The sequence below is a fragment of the Neovison vison genome, chromosome 12 (genome assembly GCF_020171115.1).
Source record: "Neovison vison isolate M4711 chromosome 12, ASM_NN_V1, whole genome shotgun sequence".
In the NCBI taxonomy this organism is placed as follows: domain Eukaryota; kingdom Metazoa; phylum Chordata; class Mammalia; order Carnivora; family Mustelidae; genus Neogale; species Neogale vison.
Window position 1 is genome coordinate 35,075,638 of NC_058102.1, and position 25,164 is coordinate 35,100,801.

Sequence of the window (25,164 nt, forward strand, 5' to 3'; positions counted from 1 at the left end):
ATAGTATATAGTGTAAGGGTTCTCCTTATTGAAATCATATTTCCCTCATTTTACTAGATCCAACATAAGTTTTCAAAATTCTTACCATTTATATTAATTAAAATGATTTTTCAATGTCAGATCTGTGTTTTATAATTCTCTTAAAGACTTTTTGGGGGCACGTGGGTGGCTCAGTGGGTTAAGTCTATGCCTTTGGCTTAGGTTATGATTCCAGGGTCCTGGGATCAAGCCCCACAGCTGGCTCTCTGCTCAGCAGGGAGACTGCTTCCCCTTCTCTCTCTGCCTGCCTCTCTGCTTACTTGTGATCTCTGTCAAATCAATAAATAAAATCTTAAAAAAAAAAGACTTTTAAGTAGAGGAGCTGCAATAGCATTTACCTATTAACTGTGGGTTTTTTAATGATGGATTCCGTCTTTTAAACAAGTCTAAAATTATGCTACTGAATTTCTTCAAAACACTTACGTCAATACATAAATATATAAAAATACATAAAAAATATATAATTATATCCAATTATATACATACAATTTTATGTATATATGTATTTTTAAAAGATTTTATTTATTTATTAAAGAGAGAAAGCACACAGGTAGAAACAGATTCTCTGCTGAGCAAGGAGCCTGATCTGGGTTTTGATCCCAGGACTCTGAGATGATGACCTGAGCTGAAGGCAGACACTTAACCGACTGAGCCACCCAGGTGCCAAATTTTATGTATTTATATACGATACATTATTATATATATATTTCCCTAAGATGATAATATCTTAAGTATATAATGAACATTTAAAGAAAATGTAAATCATAAAGAGGGAAATGATGTAGTTCTGTCTTAACAAAGGTGAAGATGTCATTGTTAGGTCACTAGCAGCCATTACACAAAAATATCAAGTACACTCCACAAAAGAACTAAAAATATTTCTTAGAAAATCCATAAGTAAAAAAGAAAGAAAGAAAAGAAGAAAAGAAAAGAAAATCCATAAGTAAGTGAAACTTTTTTGCTAATGATGCAGTCAGCCTGGTCAAGGGTAGAGACTGACATTTTGTTAGCTTTTGGCCAATTAGTTTTAAAGAAAAAAAACAAAACAAGACAACACAACACATTGTTCTAGCTTCTATTTCTATAAAACCTGCGTTGGCTTTCTTTGGTTGTTGCTAATCTATACAAAATTGATTTTACTTATGATATATCATTAAATTTAGTTTCATTTTTAACAGAACTAAGTAGTTTTTGTCTTATTATTTATGAAGATTCCACTAAAATTGCCTACCTGTCTCATTGCATTGGAACTATAGAGTTTACTGCCTGAGTACAACATCAATTTGTACAACTTAACTATATACAATTTTTGTCAGTTATACCTCAGTAAAGCTGGGGGAAAGTAGCCTAAAACTATTTCTTTTTTTTTTTTTTTAAAGATTTTATTTATTTATTTGAGAGAGAGAGAGACAGTGAGAGAGAGCACGAGTGAGGAGAAGGTCAGAGAGCGAAGCAGACTCCCCATGGAGCTGGGAGCCCAATACGGGACTCGATCCCAGAACTCGATCCCGGGACTCCAGGATCACGCCCTGAGCCGAAGGCAGTCGTCCAACCAACTGAGCCACCCAGGCGTCCCCTAAAACTATTTCTTAAGTAGGGCTTTAAACTGGGCTTTAAGTGAATGTTTGCAGAAGCACACAGTTTTGCTATAATAAATTAGTAGGAATTTTTCATTTGTCAGTGAAAGTATGCTCCTGTATATAAACACAGATTATACTAAGATTTTGGAATTGAAGATATCTGAACAAATATGTGGGTAAGTAAAAAAAAAAAAAAAAGAATCTGTCAAAAATTTTTTCCATGCCATTCCCCATGTGTTTTGATCTATAGCTAACATTGGGTGGGAAAATTATCTTTTAAAATTTTAGGTATCACTCACGGCCCAGCATCTGGAAAGTAACAGTAATGCATTTGTTTCATAACTACACGTAAAGGAAAACTATAATATATGTTTAAAAATATTACTTCATATGATGCAATTTTAAGCTTGCTTTGTTCTTAGATTTTGAGGAAAAACCCATTTTAAAACAGTAGAAATATAATCGTGTGAGTATTTAAAGGGATTTCTGGAGAAAACTGATTTTTCATTTCTCAGTCTGGACTCTTTTTAAGTCTACCAATTTATACATCTCTAGAAATCTATCTTTACTTCTCTGTATATACTCTTTCCTTAGGCAGGCTCATTTTCAGGACTTCTAACTTCAGTCACTTGCAAAGGGCAACTTATCTTTTGCCTTGACAATTCCAGTTGATTATTTTGCACCTCCCTTTGGTAGTTCTGATAGTTCAAAGACACCTAAAATTCAACATTTCAAAACAAAACAAAACAACTCTTAATACCTTTCCCCACAAAACCTGATCTTCATGCAACATTACTTTCTGAGCAGCTGCATAAATATCTATCCATATATGCAAGAGCTATCTCCTCCCCACCCCAAACCTCATTCACAGTCAGTCCAACATCAATAATTTCTGTACTACCTCTTAGAGTTCTGTTGACTTATTAGACTGAGTTTCATAAGGACAGAGACTGTGCCTACTTTTTGTTCACAGATATATTACCAAAACCCTATGTGGTACCTAACCACAAAGAGGAACTTAATAAATATTTATTAAATGAATAAATGAATGTTTATCAGTTTATTTTGGTCTATAAGAATCAGTGAAACCTATAAGTTTTTACCTTTCAGGGTCAAGCAAGAAAAACAGAAACCAGCATTTAAAGGGAAGGGACACAGGGGCTCCTGGGTGGCTCAGTTGGTAAAAAGTCTGCCTTCAGCTCAGGTTATGAACTTGGGGCCTGGGATTGAGCCCCACATCAGTCTCCCTGCTAAGCGGGGAGTCTGTTTCTCCCTCTGTCCCTCTATTCTCCCCACCCCCTGCCCTGCTCTCTGCTCTCTGTCAAATAAATAAATAAAATATTTTTTAAAAAATATAGGGGAGGGACGTTATTACAGTGAATTGGTTACAGTTGGCAGAAAATCTGAGAACCTAACTAGAGATAGTAAAAGAAATACAGAATGGTAGTGGGTATTAAGGAGGGCATGTATTCCATGGAGCACTGGGTGTGGTGCATAAACAATGAATTTTGGAACACTGTAAAGAAAGAAAAGAAAAGAAAAGAAAAGGGAAGGAAAGGTAAGGAAAGAAAAATACAGACTTCGAGGACAGAAAGCTATTAACTCTTAGGCTGGAAGGACAAGGAACTGAGAAAATGTTACATAAGTATAGCAGTTAGTATCATAAACAGCAGCTGGATGTGATGGGTGTACTGTCTATGGTGCTGGAGCCATGCTGGAAATGTAATCTTTTTCCAGAGATGATGGCTGAGGCATGGAGATGGAGAGACATGCCGATCTCCAGCTGCTGCCACCTACTATCCAAATAGCTGGGAAGTAACAAGCTACAAGACTTGGGAATGTACACTCTATGTATTATTATATATTACTACTACTACTACTACTACTATTAATAATAATAATTATTATAATAAAGTATATATATATGTATATAACATAATAGAACAGAGTGAGGTAAGGGTGAACTTAATATAAAAATTCAAACACTGGCAGATTATCTAAATCTATGAGAAAAATCCTGAACTCTTTTTCCCAGATTAAGATTCATTGAACACCTGGACAAAAGTCATTTAATGATGGTTGATCACATGGACTATGGAATGATACACAATAGAGCCTTAAACTCAAGGGTTAGGAGTACCAGTCCCCACACAGTAAAAAAAAAAAAAAAAATATTCACACATAACTTTTAACTCCCTAGACTTAACTAGCAATAGCCTACTGTGGACTAGAAGTATTACCAATAACATGAACAGTTAATTAACACACATTTTGTATGTTATATGTTCTATATAATGTATTCTTACAGTAAAGTAAGCTAAAGAAAATGTCGATGGAGCACTGAGTGTTGTACATAAACAATGAATCTTGGGACACTGCATCAAAAACTAACAATGTATATTATGGTGACTAACAGCACAATAAAAAAATGAAAAAGAAAGAAAATCATGAGAAAAAATCATAAAGAAGAGAAAATACATTTATATTACTGTACTATATGAAAAGCCACATATAAATGTGTCTGTGCAGTTCAAACCTATGTTGTCCAAGGGTTAACTATATTTCTCTTAAGTATTTTAATTAGTACTGAAGTCCACCATATATTTTTTGAAAACAAAACTACAAGTATTCTTTCACAGTAAGATCCACTAGACAACAGATGATATCTAAAAGTTCTGCCTTACACTTAGTTCATTTATGGCAGAGTTCATAGTTGGCAGAAAAAGACAAAATACTGTATGGTATCTATCACTTACACACGGAATCCAAAAAGTTATACACATAAAAACAAACAGAGTGCAGAAGTGATTATTAGGGGATATAAGATAGGGGGATGGAGAGCTACTGGATAAAGAATACAAACTTTCCATTATAAGGTAAATATAGTTCTGGGAATCTGATGTACAGCATGGTGACTATAATTTATTAAAACTACACTGTACATTTCAAATTTGTTAAGAAAGTAGATTATAAGTGTTCTTACCACACATATATAAAACAGTAATGAGGTAAGGTGATGGATGGTTAATTAACCTGACTGTGGTAATCATTTCACCATGTATACGTATATCAAATCATCATGTTTTACACCTTAAATATATACAGTTTTATTTGTCAATCATACCTCCATAAGACTGGGGGAAAATAAGATCTCTGATGCATTTGACAAAAATACAACTTAGAGTTTTAAATTTATTTTATCATAAGACAAGTAATTAGTTAATTTAAACTCATTTGGAGGCAGCTACCCATATTACTAACAGAATCTCAGAATTTCCAGTAACCTACATACAAGGCATGACACACGGGACCTTATGTTTGAGCATGGTACTAGAGGATAACTGGTCCTAGGCAAGTGTTTTGAAATTAGTAGGCACTTAATAAAAAATACACAAATAAAACACAAACTAGATACTTGATAGGAAATGGTTCCATGCTGAAAAATAGTTGAGACTGATTCTAAATCTCTCTTCAATCCTCTTTAGTTCACTTTTCATTAGAATGAATTAGGAAGTGTTAGCTTGAAGGGCATGGTGATATATAAAGTCCTCTATGCCGCAGACAAAATATTTAGTGAGGTGTTAAGACCTTTCCATTGAAAAGTAAACAAAGCTCATCTTAGTGATTAGCTGAATTCTCTAGTCATAGCAGAAAATGTAAGGTAGATTTACTCAATGATTCATTCCACTGAATGAATTTATTCAATGACTCCATACTAAAAATTATTACCTAGCACATTTCTACTAATATAAAACTGGGACCCCGTTGCCTACTCGGGAAATAAGCCTAACCTCGGATTTACATTTTTTCATTAAAAGTATAATTATCACCACCTCTACAGGAGACAGTAGGTCCTAAACGGATATCTCAATCCAAGCCAACTGTTTCTTAGAGCTGTTTCCACAACTCACTTCTTTATCACAATTTATAGGACAATATAGCATACCTATTTATTATATAGCATGCACATGGATGATGTGATTATTTTTACTTTTTCTCATTGTTTTTTGCTTTCTCCAGATCTCACCTAAATATATTCCACAGTCAGCTTCTGCAGTGTTTTGCATGTACCTTTTCCTGCTTGTATTTCTCCTCCAGTTATTCTGTTGATATTATGCCCTGATTCTATCAACCTCCTTTAGGTCTGCACTAGCTGGCAAAACGCAATGGCTTTGACAGGTCTAATCTGGACTAATTTCTCTTTAAAGTCATGGCAACCAACAAAGCTCAAGTGGATCCTTAATGATGTCCAGCAATCATATGTTCTCACTCCCCATATCAGATGGGACTATTTAATTTCTTTTCCTCTTCACTCAAACCTCCTATCACTGCTTCTCAAAACAAAGGCTCACTTTACGATATTCCACCTACTTAGTGGAGGAAAAAGTACCAATCAAAGTTAAATTTCAGCAGACTACCAAACTCATCTCTACCCTCCCACTTTGCCTGATACCAGAGGTGAACTATTCATGCTCTTTCCTAATGCCAGTCTCTACCGTCATGTTTTTGTTGTATCATCACTCAAAATATATTTAGCTATTCTATTTAAAATTATTGCTAAGATATCAGATATCAGAAGTGATATATTTTGCTGTATGCTTTCATCACTTAAAAAAAAAAAAAAAGAAGAAGATTGTGTTTATTTAAAAAAGAGAGAGAGAGAGCATGAGCAGGGGGGAGGGGCAGAGGCAGAACCAGACTTCCTGCTGAGCAGAGAGCCCAATGCAGGGTTCCATCCCCTGATGCCAGGATCATGACCTGCACCACAGGCAAAAGCATAACTAATGAGCCACCCAGGCGTCCCCTCTTTTCATTAATTTTAAGTTAGAAAAGTCGCTTAGAAATTCACATCTGGAGTGTCTGGGTGGCTCAGTGGGTAAGCCTCTGCCTTCGGCTGGGGTCATGATCTCAGGGTCCTGGGATCAAGGGACCCCCCCCCCCACAATAGGGTTCTCTGCTCAGCGGGGAGCCTGCTTCCCCCTCTCTGCCTGCCCCTCTGCCTACTTGTGATCTCTCTCTGTGTCAAGTAAATAAATAAAATCTTTAAAAAATTTTCACTTCAATTTTAGTATTTTATTTATTTATTTATTTTAAAAGATTTTATTTATTTATTTGACAGACAGAGATCACAAGTAGGCACAGAAGCAGGCAGAGAGAGAGGTAGAAGCAGGCCCCCCGCTGAGCAAGAGAGCCGGATGCGGGGCTCGATCCCAGGACCCTGGGATCATGACCTGAGCTGAAGGCAGAGGCTTTAACCCACTGAGCCACCCAGGCGCCCCTTCACTTCAATTTTAAAACAAGATAAAAACATTAAAAATGTAAGATTTCATGTACAAAAATAGGGCTTATTGTATATACAGAATCCCAGTTCTAAACTTAGGATAAAATATTATTAAAAGCCTAAACATGGGGCACCTGGGTGGCTCAGTGGGTTAAGCCTCTGCCTTCGGCTTAGGTCATGATCTCAGGGTCCTGGGATTGAGCCCCGCATCAGGTTCTCTGCTCAGAAGGGAGCCTGCTTCCTCCTCTCTCTCTGCCTGCCTCTCTGCCTACTTGTGATCTCTGTCAAATAAATAAATAAAATCTTAAAAAAAAAAAGCCTAAACATCTGCCTACATGAAATCCAATATTGTTTCTATATGTATCTTAGTGGGTGGGGAGAACCTCTACTGGAACCACACTTCAGTGGCTCATGATTATGATCCTCTTCTCCAATCCCTCAAATTTTTACTAATAAAAACGTCATCAGATTAGAAAAAATATATATTTTTATGATTCATAGAGAAAAATTGTAAAGTATTTCATAGGAACATGATGACATAAGAACATACTTCCACACCTCAATCAATGCTTTATTGGATGGCATATAATCCAAATTCACTTTGGACCCAAGCAGTGTTGTGATTTCAATTTAACATCTCTTCACTTTTAGGAAATATGCAACTGGGACTCATGCAAAATCAAACTCTCTGTCCATGAAATTCTTCAGAGTTTATCTTGCATGAGAAACTAGGAAATGTTCTATAAATATTCATAGGCTGGCAGTTACCCATAGTTGAGATATATTTGAGGTATGAAAATAAAAGCTCATAGAAAGGCTTAACCTGATTATTATAAATTTGAGGTAGGAAATTTTTGTAAGGGCTCATGCATGACCAATGTGTTTATTTTAAACAGCCCCTTTTACTACCTTGTTTTCCATGTTTTAGCCAGTATTAATGTGGAATGATTTCATATAATAGATATTATTCCTTCTGATGCATACTCTGCTGTATTGGTTGTTTTGCTTGGAGGTTATCATAAACAGAGAAATTTTTTATAAAGCCTGACAATACTTTGCAGGACCTCCACATTCTTATCACTCTCACTTTTTTATGTGATGTGTGACAATCTTTATTCTCACCCAAACTTCTCATTTACAATGTTTATGAACTTCTAGCAAACCAATTTTTCCTATTTACCAAAATAAATATTTATCAAAATCTATTTAACATAGGAGTAATTCAGAAATTAAGCCTTTATAATTTTTTATGAATATATGTATACCAGGTGATAGGATGATCATTTTCGTGAAAAAAGTCCTGGAAGATATTGCTATAATTATTAAATTTGGAGCATTGCAGGATCTCTGAGTTCATTCTTACTGACTCAAAAGAAATTTATGCAAATGATATCCAAATTAATCTTAGCAATATAAAAAAGGATGCTTATTAAGAGAAATTTTCTACAGATCAGATCTAATTTAAATAAAACATATGCAAATTACCATATAATAAGATATTTTAAACATATAAAATGAAATAAAACTAATGTGTGTGCTTTATATTGTATAAAAGTTATTTTGAGGATAATTAATATTATCTTTGGTATTATCACTTTACAATGATCAGAGTTTCTCTAATATTAACAAAAGAACTAGAATTTTGTTGAACAAGAAATAATTTCTCCTGGCGGGAAATTTTTAGAATCAGTATGCATATGTCATGTTAATAAACCAATTTAGTAATGCTTTGGAGTGTAATGGTTGAAAAATGGGACTATTACTTTTGCCTCACTAAATTTCTAGGAAAGGAAAAAGACCTTGCTTTATTAAAGTGGTTGAAATAAATGAGATCAAGCCTTTGCTATTTTTCATGACTTCATATTTTATATGGCCCAGAAGCATCAGACCAATTTACAAATTTCCTTAGGATTGTTTCTAGGAATCAGACCTTTTAAATATGCTCTTTCATATTCAACACAGTCATACCATACAGACTTAGCAATAATATTATATATTCAGCTTATTTTCTCACTGAGGAAAAATCCCATACAGACCATACCTATGTAATTTAAGGTACATAACTATATATGCATAACAACTCTCCCTACTAAGGTTTGGATAATTTACATCACCCAGAAAGTGTTCATGTGCTTTTCAGCCAAGCTCAAGTTCCATCAATTAACACTCTTCTGAGCTCTAACACAATAGATTAGATTAGTGAAGTTTTGAACTTCATATAAATGACATCATACAGTACCTACTCTTCTTTCTTTGGTTATTCTCACTCAATAAAAATCTTTTGAGATACAATCAAGTTGTAACATGTACGAGTTTATTCCTTTTGCATTTGTGTAGTGAAGAATTAAACTCTGGTTTTTGCCCTCCAATACCTGGTGATGATGCCTAGGCCCTTGGAATATCACATCTGTTAGGAATATCTTTGTTTGCATGGGAGCTTTGGCCACTAGACTATCTGACAACATGATATATAATGGCAGTTTTGATTTGTGCAGTATCAGTTATTTCTCCAGAGAGACTGGAGACTAAAATATATTAGCCAACCTCTGAAAGGGCTAAAGATAGGCAGAATGTGATCAAGCCCCAGTAAAAACTCTGGGGATTAGGAGTTGAGTGAACTTCCCTGTTCGACAATATTCTGTGCTTTATCACACCTCCTAACAGGAGAGAAAGGCATCCATGAGTGCATAGGGAAATGATAATGGAAGCTCTGTGTTTGGTACCTTTCTTGGACTCTTTGTACTTCTATTCTCATGGTTTCTAGCAGCTTAATGCAAAGTACTTGCCAACACTGGACAACGGCTTCTAGCAAAGCTGCTCAGAATATTTTCAACTGAGTAGCAGAAAAACAAATATTCATTTCATAGTGGAAAAAGTATATATATACATATATATGTATATATATGTATATATGTTTTCTATTTTTTTAATAAAGGAGTTGTGTTAGCTGATGGCCAGCACTAAAAACCACACCCAGAGTCTACAGCCTTGGATTTTGGATTCTGAGTGATTTGTTTCTGTTCCTGAGAAGCTCCGGACCTACTATCTTTTTTTCCTTCCCAAGGTCTGATTACCTTTTTTTTTTTTTCCCAATTTATTTATTTTCAGAAAAACAGTATTCATTATATTTTCACCACACCCAGTGCTCCATGCAAGCCGTGCCCTCTTAATACCCACCACCTGGAACCCCAACCTCCCACCCCTATGCCATTTCAAACCCCTCAGATTGTTTTTCAGAGTCCATAGTCTCTCATGGTTCACCACCCCTTCCAATTTACCCAAAAGCACATACTCTCCCCAATGTCCATAACCCTACCCTCCTTCTCCCAACCCCCCTCCCCCCAGCAACCCACAGTTTGTTTCGTGAGATTAAGAGTCACTTATGGTTTGTCTCCCTCCCTATCCCATCTTGTTTCATGGATTCTTCTCCTACCCACTTAAGCCCCCATGTTGCATCACTACTTCCTCATATAAGGGAGATCATATGATAGCTGTCTTTCTCCGTTTGACTTATTTCGCTAAGCATGATATGCTCTAGTTCCATCCATGTTGTTGCAAATGGCAAGATTTCGTTTCTTTTGATGGCTGCATAGTATTCCATTGTGTATATATACCACATCTTCTTGATCCATTCATCTGTTGATGGACATAGTGTAGGGATAGAGGGCACATACCTCAATATCATCAAAGCCATCTATGAAAAACCCACCGCAAATATCATTCTCAATGGAGAAAAACTGAAAGCTTTTCCGCTAAGGTCAGGAACACGGCAGGGATGTCCATTATCACCACTGCTATTCAACATAGTACTAGAAGTCCTAGCCTCAGCAATCAGACAACAAAAGGAAATTAAAGGCATCCAAATCGGCAAAGAAGAAGTCAAATTATCACTCTTCGCAGATGATATGATACTCTATGTGGAAAACCCAAAAGACTCCACTCCAAAACTGCTAGAACTTGTACAGGAATTCAGTAAAGTGTCAGGATATAAGGTCAATGCACAGAAATCAGTTGCATTTCTCTACACCAACAACAAGACAGAAGAAAGAGAAATTAAGGAGTCAATCCCATTTACAATTGCACCCCAAACCATAAGATACCTAGGAATAAACCTAACCAAAGAGGCACAGAATCTATACTCAGAAAACTATAAAGTACTCATGAAAGAAATTGAGGAAGACACAAAGAAATGGAAAAATGTTCCATGCTCCTGGATTGGAAGAATAAATATTATGAAAATGTCTATGCTACCTAAAGCAATCTACATATTTAATGCAATTCCTATCAAAGTACCATCCATCTTTTTCAAAGAAATGGAACCTTTTTTTTTTTTTTAACTTTGGTATGAGTCATGACTTTATCTCCATGTAACCCCCAAATTATCATATTAGTTAAAATAATTCAAGTGAATCTCTATTCCTTGCAATAGAAAGCACTTAATTACAATAATCTTGCATAAAGCTCACACTTACCCAGATGACCAAATTTCTCTATCACTGATATTTTGTTTATACATTATGTTTTAATTTCTCAACTTTATTTCTCTTCATTTTTTCCCCAGAGCAATAAATCTTTTGGCATTAAAAGAAGAAATACCCCATTTGTTTACTGAGGAGCTAACTCTGTTGTTATCTGCATCCTCAAATCTGTACCTACACTTCACGCATCTCTTCTAGAAACTCAGCTCATCACTCTTTCCCAATCTCTTCCCCAATGTTTTCCTTACTTAAGGAATGCCTTCTTATTTCATTATTGCTTTACCTGAGTTTAGAAATGTATTAATTATATTATACTTGCATCCTAAGGAAGAATCCTCTTTTGTCCAATTTTTTTCTATCAAGATACCATTTAGCATCACATTTCTTGAAAGAAAAACCTACATTTATGGCTTCCAATTCTTCAGGTAGCATTTATACCTCCATCCTTTTGAAATGTTGGGAAGCTTTTGTGGCTCAGTCAATCCTCTGCCTTCAGCTCATGTCATGATCCCAGCGTCCCAGGACGGACTCCTTGCTCAGCAGGGAGCTTGCATCTCCCTCTGCCTGCCACTCCCACTGCCTGTGCACACTTTCTGACAAATAAATAAAATCTTAAAAAAAAAAGTCACTTCTCCCCAACATCTCCATTATAAATTTTATTTCACATCACTAATGACGAGGCATTCACAAAATGTCTTCATTTTGATTTTTGTTTTCTATAACTACATTGATGTATATGATAAAACTGATAACGCATTTATCTTTAACTTATATATATAAAACCATAACTGGTTTCCAAGGACTACATAAAGGGAAGGAAGTAGAAAGGACAGAAAGGAAAGGCTGCCATCCTCTGTGGACAAATGAAAAATGAGAGATCTTCTGCCTATCTCTTAAAGTTTGGTGTTCTTAAGAATCTTCTCCTTAGAACTCTTATCTTTTTATTGTTCTTCTCCTCTTAATGTACATCTATTGTGTGTGACCTTTGGCAAGAGTCTTTAAAAAAAAATTTATTTTAAAGAAAGAGATTGTACATGGCACCAGGTTGTGGGGAGAGTCGTGTGGGCAGAGTGAGAGGGAGAGAGAAGGCCAATCAGATCCTGTTTTGAGTGTAGAGCCTGATGCGAGGCTTGATCACAACCCTGAGATCAAGACCCCAAGTTCGGGACCCTGAGATCACAACCGGAGCTGAAACCAAGAACTGGATGCATAACTGACTGGTGCTCCTACACCCTTAGGAAGAGTGTTAAGAGGACAGATTGCTGCTAACACCAGACTTCTGTGTGCAGTCTTACAAAATTTAGTTTTATTAACCCTTCTCAACTCTGCTATATCAGGAGGCTGATCTGTTTGATCTACACTAATCAATTCTCTTAACCTACAGCTTATGGTTAGGTTTGGCCAATGAGGACCACTAACAGAAGGTCAAGGAAAGGAGGAAAGTAAAGCTCAATTGTGTATTCTACTGTCTTTCTTCAAATGGGGTTCCCAAATGTTGGCAGCATCCCTTGACCGAATAATGTACTTTTTATCTGTTATTCTTCTTTACGCTGTTTGTTCACTCTGAATTCTGGGAATAATTTCCTCTTGGAGTTAGGGGCATGAGTAGATTTCAGCTATTACTAATCCGGGGGTTAGCGTCTCTTATAGTTCCATAAACACTTCATTGAATTCTTCTCAAATTACCCAGTTAAAGTATGCCATTTGTTTCCTCTCAGGGCACTTACGGAGATACCACTCTTCATATATCTATGAATTTTCATTTTCAATCATGTTTTTGGATTGTTTTCTTTTTGGTGTCTCTCCCTGAAAGAGAAACAAATTCTCACATCTCTTTACTGTGTCTCTGGACCATTAAATGGCTTCTAGTCACCTAAGCCCCTTGACATAAATAGTAGAAATGAGTCAATGGTAGAAACCACCTTCACTTACCATTTTGATCCCTATTTGCATTCATTTCACCATTCTTGTACTCATCTGGCTCTAATATTTCTGGATCACACCTTTGTATAGGGTTATTGTTTTTGGCCACATATAGACATTTCTCTGTTTCAGAAAAGACACACTTCTTCCTTGTCTAGTCACTAGGAATTCCACTTCTATTTCTACCTTTTGTCATCTCATCCCTATACAAGAAAGGGTGAACCAGGCTTAATAATCAGTCTTCTTTTCTCACTATATATGCACTCTTCCTTAGCAATTATATTCATGTACACAAATTCAACTGTCATCTCTTTGGTAAGTTTCAAATATATGAGACAGGCTTAATTTTTCCTTTGATTCCTTCTCTAAACTTTAATCTCCTCAACAGTCCATGTAAGATGTTCATTACACAAACAATAAATAAATCAATCCCTGTTAAAAAAACAAAGTTCCAGGGGCGCCTGGGTGGCTCAGTGGGTTAAGCCACTGCCTTCTGCTCAGGTCATGATTTCGGGGTCCTGGGATCGAGTCCTGCATCGGGCTCTCTGCTCAGCAGGGGGCCTGCTTCCCTTCCTCTCTCTCTCTGACTGCCTCTCTGCCTACTTGTGATCTCTCTCTGTCAAATAAATAAACAAAATCTTTAAAAAACAAAGAAAACAAAGTTCCAGCCGTGGTATAAAACCAACAGTTGATTCATGGTAGCTATTACTAGTAATAGTATTTACAATGAACAGTCATCAAATATCTAAATTCCACAATACTCAAAACTGAATCCATGGTTTTCTTTTGCAAGCTTACTCTGACATGGTATTCGGCAGTAAATAAGTTGAAATTGTAAACATGCTAAGTAATTACCTGTATAAACCTCCACACTCTTCTTCTTTACAATGAGATCTAGACCCTTTATGAAGATAAAACAAATTCTGGTATCTCCCTTCCATCTAATGGGTTGGCAGTGAATCTTTATAGATGTCCTTTCCCGTAGAATTCCCTTCACCAGCTAATTTTTGTTTTTATTCTTTGAAAACTGGCTCAAACCCCTGTCTCCCTCTAAGAAGCCATTAGTGATGTCCACAACTAGAATAAATCTTTATAAATTCACTTAAAATTCTGTATTTCATTATAGTTTACCTCACAACCTACTTATACTTACTATGGTTCAATGGTTATTTATGAAGACTCTGTCTCTTCCTCTTATCTGTATGCCTTCTGAAATTACACATTAAGTTCCATTAATCCAGAAGCTATTAAAATGTCATATGTACACACTCAAAATATACTTGTTGAAATAAAATGCATTTTTGGTCTAATATATAGTTATATATGGAGTGATTCTAGCTTATTTAAAAAAAAAAGAGAGAGAGAGAAGAAAGGCATCTGGGTGGTGCAGTCAGTTATGTGTCCAACTCTTGGTTTTGGTTCATGTTTCTGAGATCTCAGGATTCTGAGACAGAGCCTGTGACAGGCTCTGCACTCAGTGTGGAGTCTGTTTAGGACTCTCCCTCTCCAGTTGCCCCTCCACCCCAAGTGTTTTCTCTCTTTCAATAAATAAATCTTTAAGAAAAAATTTAATTTAAAAAGAGACTTTTTTGTCATTTTCCCATATTTGCATGATGTTTTTCAGCATAACTGTTTCTAAAGACAATTATAAGAATAAAGATTATTGCATCATGTTGGAATATTGAGTTATATAAGGAATATTGTCCTAGCAATATTCCTTAAATAGCTGATCACAAAGCCCTGCTTATGGTTAATGACAATATAAGTCTATGTATAAAATCTGGTCATCTCTAACTCACTAAAGACGTACACCCACCTATGTCTAAATATATCATTCCTTCAAATTTCAGTCCACAGGAAGTAAAATAAGGTTCTCATAAACTAGAGTGAATAATACTTCTGTAAAAATTATTTATACAATTCTTAGCAGATTCAGCTGTCAGAATGATATTCTAACAGAAACCCTTAACTTTTTATATATCTTGAGCTAGTCTATTTACATGAATCATAACTTTGCTCTGTATTTAACAAACATTATGTGTACTGTTTTCCATGCTAAATGATTCAAGAGTTTTTCTCTTAACTATCATTGTATCTACAATATCATTATAGCCTAGTAAACAGTCCTACTCCACCAATTTGCTAACTCCTCAAATTTTCACACTAATACTTAACTCTGAAAATACATACAGATTGCATTTTTAATAGTTTATTGTCTTGTCAAGTCATTGATCTCAAAATATGGTGTCTTTATTATATGAGTTGTAATTTAGACGGGCTCTTCACAAATTGGAAATTAGTAACTTTTGAGGAAACCATGAAAAGCATGCCCTACTTCATTTTATTACTTATCTTGGAAAATAATACAGTTTCTTTAAGTTCAACTTAATCAAAATAAAGACATTTAATTTTTAGAGAGAACAGTAAGATAGGCTAACTTTTATAATGTGCTTATAATGTATCAAGCAATAGTATCTGAAATAAACTCTTCTTCAGAAATAGGTAAGCTTCAGATGAAAAAGCTTGATTATGTTTGCTAATAAATTATTGCTAAAAATTATATAGTTCATTTTCTTTTTTCAAAATTACTAAAGTACATCAATATAGCCTTTCCTAGTAAGTAAGGATTATTACAATTTCTTTCAACAAGCTTACTATACATACATTCATATATTATAATTTTTTTTCTAAAAATTCATAATGTAGAAAGTACCAAATCATATCAAGAATGGTTTAAAAATATATCAAGCTATATCACATTCTTAGTTAAGTCTAAGCTTAAACCCCCATATTTCTGGAAGAATTCTGAATTCTAAGGTAGTTTTTATAAAAAGCAGCCCCCATATCCAATAATAATGTAAAAAAAGGAATTCAAAATATTATATCCACATATATTTTAATTAATTACATGTCTGAGTCTGAGACATGAATTACATGTCTGAAGTAAAGATATACTCCTACTGGGCCAGGATTTGGCCAAATTATATGAAGTTTCTACTCTATGATAGACAAAAGAACAGGATAATGAACCAAAAACTTGCGGAGTTTATATTTCAATGTGAGAGACTAACATAAGGTAACAGGAGCACAGTAATATACAGTCTGAGAATTTAAGTAGCCATTGGCCCTGCAGCTCTTAGAAGCATATACATAGAAATCATTGAAATACTTTTTCTTTGAATCCGACTTCTTTACTATACCCTAGACTCATATCAAACTGCCTAATCAAATCTCCATTTGAATGTCAAACAGACCTTTTTTTTTTTATCTTTTTTACAGTTTTTATTTTCTTTTTTTGTTCCAATTTATTTATTTTCAGAAAAACAGTATTCATTATTTTTTCACCACACCCAGTGCTCCATGCAAGCCGTGCCCTCTATAATACCCACCACCTGGTACCCCAACCTCCCACCCCCCCGCCACTTCAAACCCCTCAGACTGTTTTTCAGAGTCTATAGTCTCTCATGGTTCACAAACAGACCTTTCTTAGTGGATACATCTAAAACTAAGTTCCATCTTCTAAAACCTGCCTTACCAGGAGCATTTTGTATCTCTGCTGATGTACTAGCACTTTACTTGCTGCCAAGATCCCTTATTAGCACTGAGGTGTTCATTCCCCCAGATGCCAGGGGTATTGGCTGCTTAGAGATCGCAGCTGGGTCATTCTCCCCAGATTTCCTGATCTGAATGGACAGGAGCTGATGTGCCAAGGTTATGCCCCATCTCCAGTGATAACTTGCATCTAATGAATATTCAGTGCAGGAGTACAGAGGCCAATTCCTCTTGAGAACTCTGGACAACTCAAAGGCTCTATCTTGTTTCTGGAGTTAACCTCAGCTAAGGCATCTGTTACAACTCAGTCATATTTCAACTTCTACCTCTGGTCTATCCTGCTTTCCTTATTCCTGAAAGTAGTCTGTATCCCACACTAAACCACCTGAGTGAAATCTCCCATTTCAGATTCTGACAGAATTAGAATTGATCCTAAGTATGGTCCTAGGAAGCAGACTCTAAAATAGGATTTGGGAGCTCAACCACCAGCTGACTGACTGGCATGAACATGCAGTCACTGGTGGTAGACAGCATACCGACAGCCCTTGGCAAACTCTAGTGGTGCCACTGTTATACATCTGACAGATGTAGAATAATCTTAGTAAAAAGAGGATACAGTCCAGTATACAATACATCAGGCATTTGAGAAGGTAGAGAAAAATACTAATTATACAGAACCACAAATACATCAGAGGAGAACAATTCAGAAATAAGGATAATGAATAATTTTAGGTGAAATGGGAAAACTAGAGGACTTTCTTGAAATACGTAAATAGATGCTCTTCTCCTAGAACTAAAGGGCAAATAAAACAGAGGATAAGGCATAGGTTGTAATTATAAGGGCAGCAGAGTTCCAAGGAAGGTTTAATTCTCAATCCAAACTCTAAATGGAAAGGAAGGGAATTTGAGACTTGGGATAAATACATCTGGCTCTTTGCACTTGAAAATCTGCAGATGTGACCTAATTTTCATCCCTTTTTTAAAGATGATACAGAGGTCTCTTCCTTCCAAGATAATGCATGTACCCATGAGGATTTACCTCTTCCTAACTTTTTCATCACTAGACCAATAACTATGGTTTAATGACAGCATGTTCTGGGAATGTTGAGATTCCCATGGTGGAAGGGTTGTATCCAGGAGTATATGAGTGGAAGACCGGGTAACCATCTACAGAAAATAAAAGCTTGGTGTGTATTTATGGAATGGATTCTGAAAATGATGGACCTAGAGAAAAGGGACATAAAGTTGAACAAAGGAAAGTTTATCAGCATTATTTCATGATGCAGTATTTAACTGTGTGGCAAGGACCTCAGAAAAAAGTGAAGCTAATGTGTTGCTGATAGTTTAGAACTTGGAGGCTGGAAGCTTGGTGAAAATTATGACCTACCTAAAATGAGGTAGAAATGCTGGAATAACTGTGACAGATGGTAGAGAAAAGGATTAAAAGCCTTAGAGAAGTGTGCATGTCAAAATGCATGTACTATGTAACACCAGAAAATTTCAGTCTTCTGTAGGAGGTCATAAAATATACACACAGTTGAACTTTGAACAATGTAGGGGTTAGAAGTATCAAACCCCTGCGGTCAAAATTCGTTTATAACTTCCTGAGTCCCCTGCAAAAACTTAAGTACTAATAGCCTACTGTTAACTAGAAGCCAATAACATAAACAATTAACACATTTTGTAAATGTATTATATACTGTATTCTTATAATAAAGTAAGTTAGAGAAAAGAAAATGTTACTAAGTCCTGTGAAAAAGAAAATACATTTACAAAATACCTATTGAAAAAAACCCACACATAAGTGGAACTATGCAATTCAATCCATGTTGTTCAAAGGTCAGTTGTACTATTTTCCAAAGCAATAAGGCCCTCCCCATAGACAGCTGTATCTCCTTCAGAGATAGTAGAGTACTGAATTGGGCTCATGGATAGCAATGGCATGATAAGATTTTGAATGGATAGAGACCAGCGAGTAATTCTTAGACTTCAAAGCAAGACAGGCATATTGACAATGAAGAGTGGATACGTTTGAAGGCAGAAGGCAGGCCTGACTTCAGAGAACCAAGGAGACAGTTAATAAAACATAGGTCAAGATACGTGGATAGCCAACACGTATATCACTATAGTAATACAACAAAAACAAATCAAGTATAAATAACTCCAATTTTAATGGAAGTTTCCATAATAAAAAGTCAATGGAATATCTCCTTTTCATCCACCAGTCCTCCTTCTATAAAAAAATGAATAATAGAAGACACCAATGGGTTATTATGACAAATTTAGCCACAACTGAAGCTACTTTGACAGATGTGGGAATCTTTGTTAGAAAAAAAAAACATGAACAAAGACTTGGGTACACAGTATGGGTCATTTAGGGACCTAAACTACTTGGACATTCTATAGAATATCACACTGGCCACTTTCTCAATGATAGTACATTAACTGAGTCCAATAAGCAACGTATGGCATATCAGCTGAAGACTTACTAAAACACATGTACTTTGAATGATAGGAAATAAACACTATATATCAGTGGCATGTTCAGGAATTTAGTGATCTTCAGAATGCTAGAATATTACCTCCAACTGAAAGGATATATTATTGTATCTCATACCTGCAAGTACTTAAGGTGGAATTACAATACCTAATAGGTTTCTTTGGGTTCTGAAAGGAGCCTATTCACACTTGGTGATAGATAGTTCTCCTACCATTCACTGAATGATGAGAAAAGCTGTCATCCTTGAGTGGTCTAAAGCACGAAAGAATTCCACAGCCCAGGCCATGTACAAGTAATCCTGACATTTGGGTCATATGACTTGGCAAGCTCTATGCCACTAGAGGTACCTCTGGTGGGAAAAGGAGCTCTGTGGATTTTATGAGAAGTCTCAATAGGAGAATCACAGGCTCAGTAAAAAACTAAGTTCTTACAATGGCTTACAAAATTTTGCATCATCTGTCCTCTGTCCTCTCTCTGACCTCAACTTTCTGTTATTCCCCCAACACTATTCATTCCAGTCACACTGGCCTCTGTGCTGTTGCAGGAATGCTCCCAAAATAAGGGGTTTGCTATTTCCCTGCTGCCTAGAAGGCTCTTCTCCCAGATGTCTGCATGACTGATTCCCTCACTTCCTTTGAATATTTCTCCAAGTCACTTTATTAATAAGGTCCATCTTGTAACCTGCTCGCTTTCTCTATCACCACTCACACCCAAAGCTCCAAATCTCTATTATCCTCCACTACTTTTCTTTTTTTAAAATAGTTCATTACAAGTTCTAACATCTTGGATATTTTACCCATTTTTAAAATTTTTACCTGTTTTCTGTCTCTCTTCACTGACAGAATATAAGGCAAAGATCTTTGTTTCATTCGCTGATATGTCCCAGGTGTCTTCAATAATTCTTAGCATACAGTAGGTACTCAATAAATTTTAATAATGAATTGATAGGAGAGAATAATTACCATTTTGACTATAATAGCCTTTGAAATGATAACCTTTTTATTTCAGGGGAATATTGAAAGTAAGGACAAAAAAAAAGGGAGGGGGTAGGCTCCTGGGTGGCTCAGTGGGTTAAAGCCTCTGCCTTCTGCTCAGGTCATGATCCCAGGGTCCTGGGATCGAGCCCCGCATCAGGCTCTCAGAGCCTGCTTCCTCCTCTCTCTCTGCCTACTTGTGCTCTCTCTCTGTCAAATAAATAAATAAAATCTTTCAAAAAATATTTAAAAAAAATACATGCATCTAAATAATGCCTAACAGGAACAAAGAAAAACAATCCAAACCTGTATGAGGAGAAATTAATGTAGTTTGTACAACAAAGATATACTTAATTAACTGGTCTTCTAAAACCTCGTTAACATCTATAGAATTTCTTCTTTATCTATAGCACAACATAAGCAGTATTGCTTATTGTTATGACTTTAGATTCTTAAAGGAAATGCTGCTAAAATATATTCCATGTGTACTCTTCAAAAGTCTGGAGAAGATAATGCAGGTATTCATATTATTCATTTTGTATAAATAAAAACAGCTTGAATGGTCAAAAGTATAAGTAGTTAATTTCTCAGCTAATATTTAGAAAATACTAATGCAGATTAGCACCTTTGCCTGTAATTCTAAAAAAGAGATGCCCAATGTCATACTGTGCAATCTCAATTATCAGTGTATAGTTTTTCCAGTCTGCGGATTCTGTACCATGTGTTTCAAATCACAGAGTAACTGCTCTGCACTACACAGAACATTTCTGACTGTCAGATTCTGTCTCCATCTCTAACCTCTGCCTATCCAGGTGTTCCCACATGTGTAAGTTACCACCTGCAAATTCTGGAATTGGCAGCAGTCTAAAACTAATTCAGACCCAGCAGAATCCATAGGAGATATTTCCATCCTGAGGCAACAACTTAATAAAATCATAAGTTAGTCCCAGTGGGGATCTTCGATACAATCTAATCCTATGGCATATAAACAGACCCCTAAGTTGACGGCTCTCAATACCAGTGAAAGCACACAGTGTTGGCCTGAAAGTCTGAACTGAACATCTCTGCTTTGTTTCTTCTATTTCCTGTGCTTCCATTTGAGACACTTTTTTCCCCCCAAACAGAGCTGATTTTTTTTTAAATTTAAAACACTTCTAAGTTGTATTCTTTACAGATAAAGGACCAAAATTCCAGGGTGGAGAGAGCCCCATGATTCAGGCAGAAATGTTCTTCAGTTTAATTCATGCATGAAACTATTTTTTATACTACAGTCTAAGTATTGGAAAGGTTCTGTAAATGTCCAGAGGCTAATGATACAAAGCCAATGAAAGTGATGGAATAGTCTTTGGAATACATAGTTTAAAAATGTATAATCAATGATGTTTCAGATTGTGAAAGCCAAACCAGGAGGAGGAGGACAAAACCCAAACGGTCAACACAGGCAGAACTACAAAGCTATACGGGCTACACTAAAATCTGTATCAACACTTTTGCACTTTTTCTAGAACTCCATCTGTCTCCTTGAACTCTCCAGGAGCTATATAATAGATTCTCAAACTTTAATGTAATTTCCCCAAGAAAACCCTTATTTTTCTCCTTTACATTCTCCCTCAGTTTACATTCTCCCTCAGTTTAGCTCTGTAATTAGAACTATAGACCCAAAAGCTTAAGACAAATAGCTAGGGTTGATCCTAGCATCCCTATTTTCTCAGTTCCCTCATTGACTACATGAGCAAAACTTGTCAATAATATCCCCAAACATGTCTCCAATATTTTGTCCATTTTTTACTGACCTACACCTAATTCTGAACCACCACTTCCCTGCAGCTAAACATTGCAAAAGCCTTTATCAGCTATCATCACTTTTATTCTGCCATTTATTCTTTCACCTGTTCTTTATCTGGTAAATAAATCTCAGTAATTAGTTATTCCCCATTACATCATTACTGGCTTGTACTCATCATTATTGGGAAGTCATTAGTATTTATTTATGTATTTAATGCTTGGTTGCTTGTATCACTTCCTGGAACGAAGGCTCGAGGGACCATGTGTGTCTCATTCACACTTGCATGTAAAATATGACCTGGAACATAATATGTACTCAATAATATTCTGTTGAATAAAGGAATAAAAAAAAGGTATATGATGCTATGTCTATGGTATGATGTTTTAAAATTCCTATTTACTAATTCTTTTGTAACTAGGTGAATCTTTCTTAGCATGATCAAGCCCACCAATCACAACATAAAATGTACAAGGTTTAAAATACTGCCAGATGGATTATCATTTGTTTTCAGCCAAACAGTGGCTAATTATACAGATAGCAGTAATCAATCCTGTTTTGTTTAAAACAGAAAGATAATCTCTCTCAGTGACTGCCTTATCCATTACCAAGTTTCCTTTTTAGGAGGGACAAAACATGGTATAGGTAACATTAATGGCATTTAGATTTGCTTTAAGATCCCACATATTTTGGTTGTAACTTTTTCATTTTTAAATTATTTTTTATATAAATTAGTAGTAAGTTTATATTATTTAAATAGCACATTTAATGATGCCATAGGGATTTACTGCCAATATTGGCACTTGACCCTAAGCCATAATTGTTTGGGAGAATATGTTCACAGTTAAGAAAAAAAAAGGCTAAAATTAAAAATAGATTTTGTTTATGACTTGGAAAAATTAAATCAGCTACATTTTTTTATAGTTGTTTAATCTAGTTGACCATACTGCTTCCAGAGGTTAAATCACCTGCTGAAGCTCTCACAGCTATCTAGTAACTAACCTAAAGCTGGAACGAGGGACATCAGTGCATCAGAAAGTCCAGTGTTTCATTACATCTTATTTTATTCATTTATTCATTCAGCCCATTTATTGATCATCCACTGTATTTTAGGCAAAGTACTCAAGGCTACAGAATACTGCAGAAATATACTAAAATTAAGAGAATTATCTATAGCTATATAAAATAAAGAAAAATACATTTCGGAGTTTGCTTGTAACTGATCAAATTGCTTGCACACATACCAACTACCTGGATTTTACATCTCACTTATTTAGAAAAAATTTCTTGCCTGACTATTGGCTTGATCTACCTCTACTCCCTATCTCAGTGACTGCTTGCCAGTCAATTGCTCCATTTAGTAAGATATTTTGTTATATACTTTTTATATGCTTTTATATTTGATATATATGTCAAAGCAGTAAATTAGACATTATAAATCCCATCTTTCAGGTGATTAAACTGAGGTTTATACACCACAGCTAGTAAGAAGTAGAAATAATTTTGATCTCCTATCTCTACAGCTTATGCCTATACCCATTCAATTATGCCATTTTGTCCTCTGATTATTTTTCCTTGATCTTCAGTACTTGAATGCTTCCTGATTTTTTAACTTCATCCATATTTTTCACTCTGAAGTCCATGTAAGAATTTTTGGTCTCTATAATTGCACTACTGTTTTCAATGTATGTTTTCAAAAGTAATACCCTGTCTGGAGCATTTTTGCCCATTCTATTTTGATAGCCTGCTTTTCCCCCGCAACCAAAAGCCTGTGACCAAGTGCTATGAATGACAATTATCCACAAAATATTTTGGGGAGTACCTAGATGAAATATGATTATAGTATTAACATACAAAAAAAGGAAGTATAAAGTCAATGACCACATAGACTTTATATCACACGACAATGATCACATTTAACAATGTGTTAAAAGTAACACACTGTTACTTTTACAATGCACATAAATGACTCAGTTCCACGGACAACAATAATTGAAATGAGGGACCAACAAGGAGGAAGATTACCTTTCTGTCCCATGATAACCCACTCCTAACCATTATTACTGATACTACAGTTGTGATTTTTAAAAAAATATTGAAAACACGGGGGCCTGGGTGGCTCAGTGGGTTAAGCCTCTGCCTTCGGCTCAAGTCATGATCTCAGGGTCCTGGGATCGAGTCCCACATCGGGCTCTCTGATCAGCAGGGAGCCTTCTTCCTCCTCTCTCTCTCTCTGCCTGCGTCTCTGCTTACTTGTAATCTCTCTCTGTCCAATAAATAAATAAAATCTTAAAAAAAATATTGAAAACATCACTAATCTTCTTTTCCATAATAGATTTCTCAAGTTGTATCTGGTCTACCTGGACTTTTTAATTAAGTTAAACAAGATAAGAAGCCCTGACCAGCCTGTCTCCAACTTAGTCTTTAGCATTACAGTGAGTAAGACAAGATGCAGTTTCTATTCTTATATCTATCTTCTTTTCAACTCACCCATGGTTTTAGGGTGAATCTCTTCAAGTCTGGCTTTCATGACTTTCCATGTATTTTGACTTAGTAGTTTTGGTAATCGTTTTGCTGATTAATATTTCCTTCTCCTTCTTAAACCTTCTCCCTGAATTTTGGAGAGTGTTCTAAACCTGAACATCAGGTCCTGACCTTTGATATGAAATCTCATCATTCACAGTCCCTGCTCTCCTGAGTAAGAGGAGGAAAATTGTTCCATGTCAGAATGGTGACATTTTCAATGTAACTTAAGAATTATTTTCTCTCACAATTTGAGAGCAATGCAAAGGAACCTCAGTCTTATAAATAACAAAGAGAAGGAGTTTCTTAATTTTAACACATTGTGAACATAGCGACTGGTCAGTACAATTTGCTTTTTTCTACTTGTTTTTCTGTTAGACTAGTGCTCCATGTCTTTAAATTTTAATGCATTCCTAAAATAGAACTTAAAAATTAAATGATTATGAAAACTACAAAAAAAAGGAAAAAAAAACATGTATTCACAGACTCCCTATGTCTAAATAAATGCAGAGAACTCAGTACTCAGAATAT